The sequence below is a fragment of the Callorhinus ursinus genome, unplaced genomic scaffold (genome assembly GCF_003265705.2).
Source record: "Callorhinus ursinus isolate GAN/ISIS: 27379988/994484 unplaced genomic scaffold, GSC_fseal_2.0 scaffold1, whole genome shotgun sequence".
NCBI lineage: Eukaryota > Metazoa > Chordata > Mammalia > Carnivora > Otariidae > Callorhinus > Callorhinus ursinus.
In genome coordinates this window covers 11,036,607-11,049,218 of record NW_027397063.1, presented here as the reverse complement: position 1 = coordinate 11,049,218, position 12,612 = coordinate 11,036,607, and the positions used below count along the sequence as shown (strand labels likewise).

General features: G+C 38.7%; 1 long non-coding RNA gene and 1 pseudogene across 2 annotated transcripts in view; one reads left to right on the top strand and one right to left on the bottom strand.

Moving 5' to 3' along the window:
- Nucleotides 1-271: 271 nt before the first annotated feature.
- LOC112820903 (uncharacterized) overlaps nt 272-12,612 on the bottom strand; it is a 41,127-nt gene continuing 28,786 nt past the window's right edge. The window contains exons 6-7 of one of the 2 annotated variants that reach the window (XR_003207285.2): nt 9,501-9,638; nt 272-400 (exon numbers count right to left, since the gene is read on the bottom strand). This is a non-coding gene — a long non-coding RNA (uncharacterized lncRNA). Of the gene's footprint in view, nt 401-5,172; nt 5,355-9,335; nt 9,639-12,612 lie in introns of those variants that run through there. The other variant, XR_003207284.2, reaches the window with a different exon arrangement.
- On the top strand, nt 1,896-2,382 carry LOC112820896 (peptidyl-prolyl cis-trans isomerase A pseudogene; annotated as a pseudogene).

Below are 12,612 nucleotides of genomic sequence, written 5' to 3'. Positions count from 1 at the left end.
TCAGATACACTTTGAATAGAAGTATATTTTAACAACATCCCTGCTGCTGTCATGGGGGCAAGAAGTCTTACAGCTGCTCTCACACTTGAGCTTTTACAGCTAGTATAGAGGACAAACTTCTTTAGAAACTTTCCTGGAGGGCCATATTACCCTTAACCATGAATCCTTCTAGTATCACTGGAGGTTTATGTCTAAAGCCTAGAACCAAATATTTATTTGGACATTTAGAAAAGTAATATTGAATACTTATGCCATGAGTCATTACCTTGCCAATCCCCAATTTCATTGTCCTGTGTCACTGAAAATGTTGATGTTAGAACATCAAATCCTACAGGTGTCTCTGAAGGATGTTAACCTATCCTGAGGTTGGTGTGGAGAGAATATCTAGTAGAGAAACTGCCTGGGAAACAAAAACAATTACAAACCTATGTAAAACTCCTTAGATTTCAAAAATTAAATGGAATCATCCTGATATTTTGTCAATTCCTCAAAGTAAAGATCAGAAATTTATTTCCATGAATGCATTGACTAAAAGTGAAAATCTACCAACCTGTTAATTGATTTTTATATTGAATAAAATTTTAATTAAGTAAAAATAGTATATGTTGTACTACTTAGCACAAAACTGCAAAAAGTAATGTTACGCCCTTGGGAAGCAACCAAGAACCTTGGACAAAAATCAATATTGACTTTTCCAGACTTTCCAAGAGAAGAAAGTCTGGATTGTGGTAATCTCCTTTGTAAAATGAGCTGTAAGATCCATATAACCATCTAAAAATGTAGTCATTATAATCTCTAAATTGTGATCGCCAGACATTAACATTTCTGCCAACTAATCTGAATTCTTTGTCCACATTTCTCCAAACAATATGGGCAAAGAATTCAGATGAATAAAAATATGCTGAAGTGCATTGCTGGAGGACACTGATCGAATTTAAATAACCAATATAGAGCTTTTCTCAATTTACTTTTTACAAGTTATATACCAAATTATAAGATAATGCAATGTGTTGTCATTATCACAGGATGTTGAAATATAAATGGATTTTTCCCTAAAGCTCCCACTTTCCCTCTCCACTTGCTCACCTAATTCAGGCAAATAGTCTATTCTAGTTATTTCCTGAGGATGTGGGTGTGCCAGGGTAGGGTGGAAAACAGAAGCTTCCTATGAGTCCCTGGTTTATTTTTCCAAATCCTAATGCCATAAAATGGTTATGTGAGGAGCAAAAATGAATCTGGGGGAAGTTATCAAAAATTATTAAGGGAGGGATTTTCCCCGAAAACGAGAAAAATAATCTACTAGACTGGGGGACAGCAGAAGAAAGACAAAGTATGGTGGTTTAGAGAGAGACAGTATTGACTCTGCTCTCCATCTTAGAACTTCAGTGAGGAGGCAAGACCCTGATGTGGAGACAGAGAATAAATGTGGATATTTGCCCCTTTTCCTAGATCATAAACCCATAGAAGTGATAGAGTCACAAATTAGATATCAAGGCAAATTAAGCCATAGATATGTCCCAGGAGAAGTCCCTTACCAGGGAATAGCATAAAAGCTATAGAATGATGTTTCAGTTTTCAAGCCTGGCATGAAAACGTCAGAGACCGTTGGAACTGAAGCCTTAGGTAGACAAGAATGAGAGTCGTCTCAGTAGTTTACTGTATGGATCAGGGAGCAAGGACCAAATGGAATCAATGGATTGATCAACAAATATCTCTGTGGACAGATGACTCAAAAACAAGATGGGTCATACATCTTAAAATTACGTACATCTCCCTGGAACTTAGACCCAAGCCAGGGAAAAGACAGTTTAAGTGTCTGATGTCCTAAGAAACTAAAGATTCAAAGAGGCCTTGCAGATGATGCCACCCCCTGGAGCTGCCCCCACTGCCCAGCCATGGTCAACCCCACTGTGTTCTTCAACATCACTGTGGAGGGCAAGCCCTTGGGCCCCATCTCCTTCCAGCTGTTTACAAAGTTCCAAAGACAGCAGAAAACTTTTGTGCTCTGAGCACTGGGGAGAAAGGATTTCATTATAAAGGTTCCTGCTTTCACAGTATTATTCCGGGATTTCTGTGCCAGGGTAGTGACTTCACACACCATAATGGCACTGCCAGCAAGTCCATCTATGGGGAGAAATTTGATGATGAGAATTTCATCCTGAAGCATATAGGTCCTGGCATCTTGTACATGGCAAATGCTAACGGTTCCCAGTTTCTCAACTGCACTGCCAACACTGAGTGGTTGGATGGCAAGCATGTGGTCTTTGGCAAGGTGAGAGAGGGCATGAATATTGTGGAAGCCATGGAGCGCTTTGGGTCCAGAAATGGCAAAACTAGCAAGAAGATCACCATTGCTGACTGTGGACAAATCTAATAAATTTGACTTGTATTTTATCTTAACTACTGGACCATTCCTTCTGTAGCTCAGGAGAGCACCGCTTCACCCCCATCTGCTCGAAATATTCTATAATCTTTGTGCTCTCACTGCACTTCTATGGGTCCATATTTTCCTTACTCTCCTCCAAGTCTAGCTGGATTGCAGAGTTATGTATATGATTATGAGATAAAAATTCATATAATAAAATAAAGATAAACAACAAGAAAGATTCAAAGAAGAAATTTAGTTGATATGTAGAAGAATCAAGTCATGTTTCTTACATTTCTGGTTTATTTTGGACTGAGATTTGTACCTGTTATAACAGATAATGTAATTAACACTTACATCATGAATTACTGTTTGTTAGTTAGTTTCCAAGTACCCTGATCTCCCAGATTTTCCTAATATCATGAACACAGTGAAACTGTAGGGCATCACCTATAGAACCATCTAATTTGTTGTCATCTGTCATGTTTTTCACTTCATATATTTGCTCACATTGTGCATTTCCCTTCTTTCTTTCTTTTCTCCAGTTTTTTAGTGAAGAGCTACTATGTGCAAACCATGATAGAGTAATAGTGTCTTTGTCATTTAAGTCCCACGTTCTATGATTTTATATGAGCTATCATTTATTGTGCGTTAATCATAGTAGGAGCTTTACAAAAACTATCTCCTCTTCACAAACACAAAAGTGTGAGTTCAGCATCATGATTCCTTTTTTACAAACTGAAAACAGAAGTTTGGAAAAGCTGCATAACTTGCCTAAAGTCAAATGGATTGAAAGTAAAGGAGATGAGCCTCAAAATCTCTTCTGTTTCTAAACCACCAGCCCAAGTTGATCTCTGGTTTGCTACCACCTTTTGAAGACATTGTCACTTCAACGTATAGTACTTAATTTTCTTTTTTCTTTTTTTTCCCTTTCTCATCACACAACTAGCTCACAACAAAGGTTCTTTATTATAGGATGTCCTATTATGTCAGTGCTTATGTTTTACATTTACCTTCTAAACCAAATTGGAAACAACAAAGGTCATAGATGAGGCCTCCTTTTAGGGAAGCTTTTCCCCATATTTCTTACTTTGCCATAAATAGTAGTGAACTTCAAGCAATATTTAATCTTGCCATAGTCTGTCCCCTTAAAAAAAAAAAAAACACCCTGACACTTTCTTGTTCCTCTTTTCCTCTATATACTTATCTCATCTCTTTTCTTCTTTCTACAGCCAAGATTCTTTAGAGTGTCTGCATTCTCTGTATTTACTAGCTCACCTCCTATTCACTCCCCAACACACTGCCATCTGACTTCTTCTCCCACTAAGCCACTAGGAGCTCTTTGGAATGTCACCAATAAATTCTTTTATGCAAAATCCATTGAACACTTTTTTGTCTTTATCTAGTTAGCTGTGTGGCACATAAATATAGCCAAGTAGAAAGAGGGATTGTCTGCCTTGAACAGTTTTTCAAAAGTAAAACCTTTAAAGCACTTATTTTTGAGATAATACGTTCACATAACCAGGACAATAGTTGAAACTATGGTGTAGAGTTCAGTAATTCATCAGTTACATATAACACCCAGTGCTCATTACATCACATGCCCTCCTTAATGCCCATCACCCAGTTATCCCATCCATATCTGAAATTAATGATACACTATATGTTGACTAATTGAATTTAAACAAAAGAAAGGAAGGAAGGAAGGAAGGAAGGAAGGAAGGAAGGAAGGAAGGAAGGAAGGAAGGAAGGAAGGAAGAAAGGAAGGAAGGAAGGAAGGAAGGAAGGAAGGAAGGAAGGAAGGAAGGAAGGAAGAAAGGAAGGAAGGAAGGAAGGAAGGAAGGAAGGAAGGAAGGAAGGGAGGAAGGAAGAAAAGAAAGAAAGAAAGAAAGAAAGAAAGAAAGAAAGAAAGAAAGAAAGAAAGAAAGAAAGACAGAAAGACCATGGTGTTAATAAGTAGAGGAATCATTGTATAAGCTAGGTAGCATGACACAGACAGAAAAGTCCAGGGCTTGCTCCTTTCTGAGCAATGGAGTTCTCCTTTACCTAATGGTAGCAGCCACCCAAGACTCTCTCCACTGCCATTGAGAACTTGAAATCCTCTTCCTAAAAAGTGTCTTCCCTTGGACTTTGGGAACCTGCAAGCTTCCTCCTGTACCAGTTCCATAGCCTGAACCTCTATTATCTCAGCTTATTTCTACTCATGCTTCAAGTCTTCACTTAAACATCTCCTCATCATAGAAGCCTTCCATGATTCTCCAGGATTAATTAAATCCCCCTTACTTTAGACAACTTTACATCCTCTTCCATAACACTCATCACAGTTGTAATTACTTATTGAATATCTTTCTTTGCTAACTGTGATCTTCAGGAGGACAGAGAGTCGTTTCACTATTACAGCCCCAGGTGTGATACTTAACAGAGTATCTGGCACATCAAAAGTGCTTGATAACTATTCCCTGAATTGAACTGAATTGAAATTTTCTTAAGTTAACTTTCTAATCTCATTTTAGCAGATACATTTATAAACATAGGTAACATTAAAAGAAGAGGGTTGTTATGATGCTACAATGTCTAGAAGAATTCTCAAAAAGGACCCTTGAAGAACTCGAGAATATTTAACCTACAGAAGAAAAAAGCGTTTAAAACCTATCATATGGAATAGAGCCTAGAATTACTCCCTGTGACCAAACTAGATCACAGAGGAACAATTCGGCTCCATATAGGAAAAGACTCTCCAACAATTGAAGCTAGCAAAAAAAAAAAAAAAATAATAATAATAATAATAATAATAACCTTGCATCAAAGTGGAAGCAGTTCTCTGCCCCTGCTCTAGTTTAGACAGACATGATCCTGAGAAGGGATTTCCCCTCACTGGACAGGTAACTGGAGGATATGTGTCCAGAAGATATTTCCACACTCTCAGGTTTCCTTTGTAAGTGAAGGAAAAGTAAAAACAATATATCATCTCTCTTCCCCTTGAACCATCCTAAGTTTAAAAGGGAAAAGATGCATAAAACAGAGAAAAGGTAGACATAAACTCTTCAGAAAAGAATTGTGTTTAATACACACTGTTGTTATGATTTATTTTTCCCCCCAGGTGTATTGGACTTGTTCTAATGCTATTTTCATGTTTGATTTGTTTTTAGTTGAGGTTTGTTTTGTTGATTGGTTGGTTTATTTGTTTCTTGGTATCTACGAATGCTTTATCCATGCAAAGAACTTCTTGTACTTTGCCCTTTATTCTGAATTTTGTAGCCAAAGTTTGTGGTTCAACAAGGAGCAATTGCTCAACAAACATGAAAATGATGATTGCTTATTGTTGGTATTTAATGCAATTATTCAAAAATTTAATAAACACTTTTATGGAAGCTCAAAATTTCCAGTCAGAACACATCCCTTGAGACATGGCTGGTAGCAAGAAGTAGCTTGTTCAAGACAGTTTAGAGGGGGAAAATTATTTTTGAAAGAAAATCATGAAGCCATAATATTAGTTTAATTGATAATAAGGTTCTAGGGTTAAACACACTTTCTGCATTAGTAACCATTTTATTTCAGATACTTTCTGTCTGGCATTTCTTGACTCTCAATGCCAGGAAAAAACAGATGGCAAATATGGAGGCATTTGGAATTAAAATTACACAAGCAATTCTCTAAGAAGACAGACACAGTATTTAAGCTGAGATTTTTTTTCATTTTCCCCATTATTTTTAAAATCATTTAGTCTTTCTCTACTATTCAGCAATATAGCACATACACAAGTTTTCTTATAAAGAAAATCAAACTTTTTTTCTTTTGAGAAAATACGTGTTTTGGACAATTCAAATAAGCCCATTTAAAAATAAAATCACTAAATGATAAACTTAAATTTGACCTGAACAAATATTAGAGCATGTCAAATTAGAGCATAATGAAATTATTTTTATCCCTTTGTTACTCATTCTCCAGACTATAGAGAATTTTTATTGAGTTTCTCAACAGACTGCAGACATATACTAGACATTGGGAAGGACCTAGGAGAAGCAAATGAGAAGATACATACATAAGCACATCAGGGTGGAGTGTGGGAATGGGTTTACAACATGGTAGCAGCCTGGGCAGGAGGAAGCACACCTCTTACACAGCCAGATACTGCTCAGAGTGGTTCAGCATTAAGACCAAAGCCGGTAAACAAAAGTGAGAGTCTCATGAGAACCCACTGAGCCTCTAGAACCTCAAAGGTTGGCTGGATAGGGTAGTGTTGGGCACAGCCTCAAGCTACTCTATCTTGACATCAGAGAGATTTCTACTTCTGGAAAACTGGAGTTGGAGTACTTTTCCCTATTCCTTCTGCTAACTAGAGCATAAATAAACAAACAAACTGGGACATTATACATAAAATCAACATAAGAAGACTCTGAAAGATGGAGAGAACATAAGGTCTGGCTAGAGATTTTGAGACCTATGGAAAGACACAGGGGTAAGTTCTCTAGGTTTTTGGGTTTTGGGTTTTGGGTTTTGGGTTTTCTTTGCTTCAGGTATTCCAGACTGCTTTCTGGAAAAGCCAGTAATCCAGAAACACCAAGAGGCACCTTAAGAAACACCAATAGGCACCTTTAAAAAAATCTGAAGTAAAATAAACCTGCTCCCATTATCCAAAAGGAGCATCCCAATCAGAAAAAAAACTTTTCTAAAATAACCATCCTGCTCTAGCTAAATGCCACAGAGAAAACTGTTCCCAGCCCCCAACCTTATGCTCACCAGCAAAGGCCAAGTGGGGTACAAAGACTTTCACCCTTGCCAGGTGCTAATGAAGCACCCCAACCCTTCCACTAGCGTGATATCAGAGAAGACCCATACTGGGGCAGGGCTCTTCACTATGCCAGCTCCCATCCCCCACCCAACCCCATCCCTGCATTGTCAGTGGGGAGGTTGGATTTCCATCCCTGCCCCTCCCTCACCCCACTGGATTGTGTCAGGGGTGGCCTAGAAAAAAATCAGAACTTTCATCACTACCTAGTGGTAAGGACATCCTCATCCTTGTGGTGTTGGTAGAGGACATGTGAAGAGACGTAACAAGGCACTCCTGCCCCTCCAAGCTAGGGCAGTATCAGCAGAAACCTAGCAAAAAGCCTGACCTTCCACCCACACCCATACCCAGCAGTAATGAGGATCACCTCTTCTCTAGTTGCCAATGGGAAGCATGGATTTCCACCCCACCTGGCTGTCATTTGGCAGTACACCTACCAGTTCTGAGCCAGAAGAGGCCTAGAACAGAAGATTTAAATAAGATCCAGACATCTATGTTTTAATCAAAAATCATTCATCCTACCAAGAACCAGGAAAATCTCAACATGAATGAAGTGACATAATCAACAAACACCAACACCTAGATGACAGGGAGGTTAGAAATATCTGACAATGATGTTAAAACAGGAATCCAACGAACATGCTCCAACAAACAATTATAAACATGATTGAAATAAATGAAAAAAATAGAAAGTCTCAGCAAAGACATAGAAAATATAAAGAAGAATCAAATGGAAATTTGAGAATTGAAAAATACATTACAAGAACAAAAAATTAATGGATCGTCTCAACAGCAGAACGGAGAGGACAGAGTAAAGAATCAGTGAACCTGAAGAGAGAATAATAGAAATTTTCCATTCTGGAAACAGCAAATTGGGCTGGGGGTGGGGGGAGGGGAGGGGGAGACACATCAGGGACCTGTGGAACTATAACTGAATATCTAACTTGTGTGTCACTGGAGTCCCAGAAAGAAGGAGAAAGAGAATGGTGCTAGAAGAGTACTCAGAAAAAGAATCTAAAGATCAGAATAACACCACTAAGCACCATCAGTTCTCTGCTTTACCCATCTCACCCATCCTTAGAAACGAGAGTCTGGCTTGCTGAATTTTGGGAAAAAAATATTGGCTCCACAATGCAGCCCAGAGGGCAGTCAATGCAGCATCCCAAGCCCAATTCAAAGATATGATTTTTGGCAGAAGTTGTGTAAATAAAAAACTCCTTTTCTGACTCTAATAATTTCCCAGTTCACTCTTAGTTGTGGTCCCTTCCCATGAAGTGAAACTGAGACAGCCTCCAGAGACATAGTGTAGGGTTGTCAACGGGACCACAGCCCAAATTAGGCAGTTGGAGCTGTATTTGGCCATGAGAAGGGGCAGATAGGGTGAATCTGACCCTTGGATTTTCTATTCTGGGGCAGGGTAACAAAGTCTACTCCTATCCTCCTTCCTTTAACAAAAGCCCCTGGCTGGGGAGCTATGAGTAATGCTTCTACCTTGAAACCACCTAAGAATTTGATCTTTAAACAGTTAAAGAAAAGCTGTGATTTTCAAAGTTTCTAACAATTTCTTGGATTGCTAAATATGCATTGCAAACTGGCATTTGGTTTGAGACGACAGACTGGGATTTCAAAAGGCAAAGTCTGGGGCAGAGTCTGGAATGAGGAGGTTAGAAAAAAAGAAGCTAAATTCTTCCATTGAACAAATTATCAGTAAATTGCACATGCAGTGATAATGTCCGTTTTGAAAAGGTTTTCTTTGAAATGGGTGGAAGATGAATTTGGGGACGAGGAGTAAAGGGGGGGGAAGACCCTAAAGTGAAAGAGTAAACCCACAAAAATGACAGCAGGTCAGAGACCCAGAAAGAAGTATAATAAGGTAAGAGTCCTCCAGAGCAGAAATGACTGATGCAACTTGAGAAAAGGTTATTCACTTATTCGAACTTAAGTTGTTTACTGAAGTGTGCTGTAATTCCTTGCCACTTTCACCAAGCCTTCATGTAAAGTTCTCTGTAGCAGGTCTGGGCTGGTGATACAAAGGAAAAACAGAGGACAGGTGACTGTCTGTGGCTTTGAATGAACTGGTGTGGGCAGGAGACAGGTACAGCAGGATGGCAGATCCAGAGTGAATGAGAGGGAGACAGGAAGAGCAAATGGGAGAATACATGAGAAGAGAGTGTCTCGTACCCGCTGTTCTCCACTCCCCTATCCCGGGGAAATAAGAGACAAGGTATTAGACCGACTGCATCATTTAGTGCATTTGTGCAGACGGGGCTCAGTTGTTGAGTTCGCATTTGAAAGGCCAGAGTTTTAACTTCAGAAGGCTAAAGATCTTGGGAACACTTAGCTCACACATTTTTCTTCTTGAGGATTCTTCACATCTTGCAACTGATCTGCCATTGATCATTATAAAGGTTTCCAAGTGGAGCTGGGTGAGCTTATCCCTTAGGCTATTACATGGGTTTGTGCATGTTTCCCATCCAGGGTTCCCTGTCAACAAATAAGACAAATATTAAAATGACATAAATCTTACATAGCAAATAGAGGACAGATATTCTAAAACAAAAAGTATCAGTCAAGTTGTCCTTGGCTAGACCTAATTATAAATAAGGAACTGTGTGTCAGCTGGTAGAGAAATCATGTTGGGTGTTATGTAGAAACCTGGAGTGGAAAAGCACTGGCCACTTAGTGCTTAGTTACCTCCACCACTTACCTACGCAGGTGTCTTGGTTTGAGTCTCCCTGATTGCAGAGCCTAAGATGGGGACTTGAACCTGGGTGCAGGTGGTTTATTTGGGATGAGATACCAGGAAGTAGAAATGAGGGCGAGGGAGAGTGAGAAGAGAAAGAGAGAAGGAAATACAGAGCTGCATTTTCATAGAGGATTTGATTCTGCCAGGCCCTCTGAAAAGAAAACCAGTACCTCTCTGAATCATCCCTTCCAAGGAAACGGAGGAGGAAGCATTTCTCCAACAGCTTCCCATCACCTTTAGTTAAGGACTGCTCCCAGTTAAGGACTGATCCCAGAAATCCCTGCCACTCCCAATCGATACTTCTTTGAGCCAATTCCCATGAAAATAAGACAGCTGCCAGCAGGTGAACTCCCAGGGTGTGTCCCTCAAAGCTGTGGCTGAAATCAGAGGTGGGTTAAGAGCAAGAGATGCAGAGTACAAAGAGCCTCGGCCACAACCCAGTGCCCAAAGCAGCCACCCAACTTCATGACATACCTTTTCCAGCTCCCACAACAAACTTGTGAGTGGCAGGCAGCCCAAGAGTAGAATTCAGTTTCCTGACCCCCTCCCAAAAGTAAAGCTTTTCTTCTCTTTATCATGCCTCCTCCAAAAAATTCAACCTTCAGCAAATCAATTAACCTACGTGTTCAATTAAATTGTTACCAGTTGAAAGATAAATAGTATCTGTCACTGCCCTCATGAGGCATATGATTCACTAATAGAAACAAACACATGAAGAGATAATTTCTAATAACATGGGGAAGTCAACTAAGGAACTATAAACAAGGACAGAGAAGGCTGGAAGAGAGCAGTGATGGGGCCCTGAGCCCAGTAGGAGTGGGGCTGTGGTCAGTGATGTACCCCTGAAGGGGGCATTCTAGGTGCATGGAATGGCTGGGAAACACACACACACACACCAGCAGGCTGTGTACTTCTCTTTTCCTTATTTGTTCCTTCCAACTTTTATATCTGATGACAGTGCATTACGCTTTTCCTTCATAACAACGTTTTTTATGTATAAGAACTTTTTTATGTTCATCCTATGAAGACAAGCTACTTATGGTTTTGTTTGTTTATTTAGGTGTGTGGGATTTGGGGGGGGGGGTTGTTTGTTTGTTTTATTTCTCTACCCTCGGTACTAACCTATTGAGACTCTCAATATTTGGTGAATGATTTAAGGAATGAGTGAATGAGTGATATTTATAATCTCCTTGAATTCTATAACCTACAAGACAATTTGGAGCATTCTATAGTAGACAAGTCACAGGTTCATCAATTAAGGGAAAACAAAAAATCCAGGAGGTGTAATACTGCATCTCTAAGACATTTGATTATTTTATCTTCCCTGAAACAGTAGATAATGTTCCAGGAAAAGTTGTTCATTTCCATAATCTAGACAGTATAAGGGTTTTTTTTTTATTTTAAGTGAAATCTTTTATTGAAGTATAGTATGCATACAGAAAAGTGCACACACCAAAAGTGTAAAGCTTGATACATTTTTATGAACTGAACCCCTCACGTAATTGTGATCCAGGTCAGAATCTAAAACATTACAAGTATTCTGGAAGTGCCTAGAAAGTATAAGTTTTAAATAGTTTATTGGAATTATTTGGATGTTCATGGATATTAAGGCTTTATTCATCACAAACATCACCTCTATATAGAAATAGAGGGAAATACAGGAGCCTAGTTGCTCCTTTATAAGTTAACATCCTTTTCTTTAATATGTGTCTGGGGTTCCTAGAGCCCGCAAGCATTTTATGGGGTTGGTGATGGGTATGTCCATCTAATCAGCACTCTAAGTGCACTGCTTGTGGTGTTGGCTGTTAATTGAACCTGACCTTGGTAAGTACATTGACCCCACAGTAGCTTGTCTGCATTCTCAATTCCGCAAGTCATGTGTAGTAAGGCTGGATATTTTGTTTTCACTTTTAATTTTGCATTCTTTGTAAAGTTTAATTTTTATGTGTGGATTACTATTTAATTTGAATACCAACTAATATGTGATATACTTATCCAAAGGAATAATCTTTGGACAACTTCTTCAATCATTTTTGTAGAACTGGTGATGGATTGGTTCAGGTACATCTGTACTTAAGAGGCGTAGGCTTAGTTATGACTTAAAGCAGAAAGTTACAAAATAGTAGATAAGTTTAGGAAAGCAGTCTATTTTCAGGGAGCAAATTCAAGCTAGCCAATCCATCCAGAATAGTCCATTTGAAAATTTCATTCTTTCAACAAACACTATTATGGGCCAAACATTGTGCTACATATTAATCCCAAACATCAAGGGACTTACAAGTAAACTTTCCATTTATATTAAATTACACTGGAAAATATTGCAAAGCGTCAAAACTCATGCTAGGCACAGGAGTATGCTGGGATCAATTAGCAATCAGTATGAAAAAAATTTTAATTCAAGAGTTAAACTAGAAAGGACGAAAAGTGATGCCTGAGTTTATTAACATGTTACATACCTATGGGCATCAAAAATGAGGTCAGTTTCATGCCCTGATAGCTAACACTTTAAAAATCAGAAAAAGAATTATTCTGGGAAATTGGTTTTCCTATATGAAAACATAAGTATTAATGGATATTTCAATATGAAGAGAATAGTTTCACATTTTAAATGTATCTATATTGATACTGTCCCTTTAACCAGTCTGTTTTTCATTATTTGATGGCAAAATGTTTGAATAGATTTAATTTAGATCACTTTAAAACCTTTGAGAG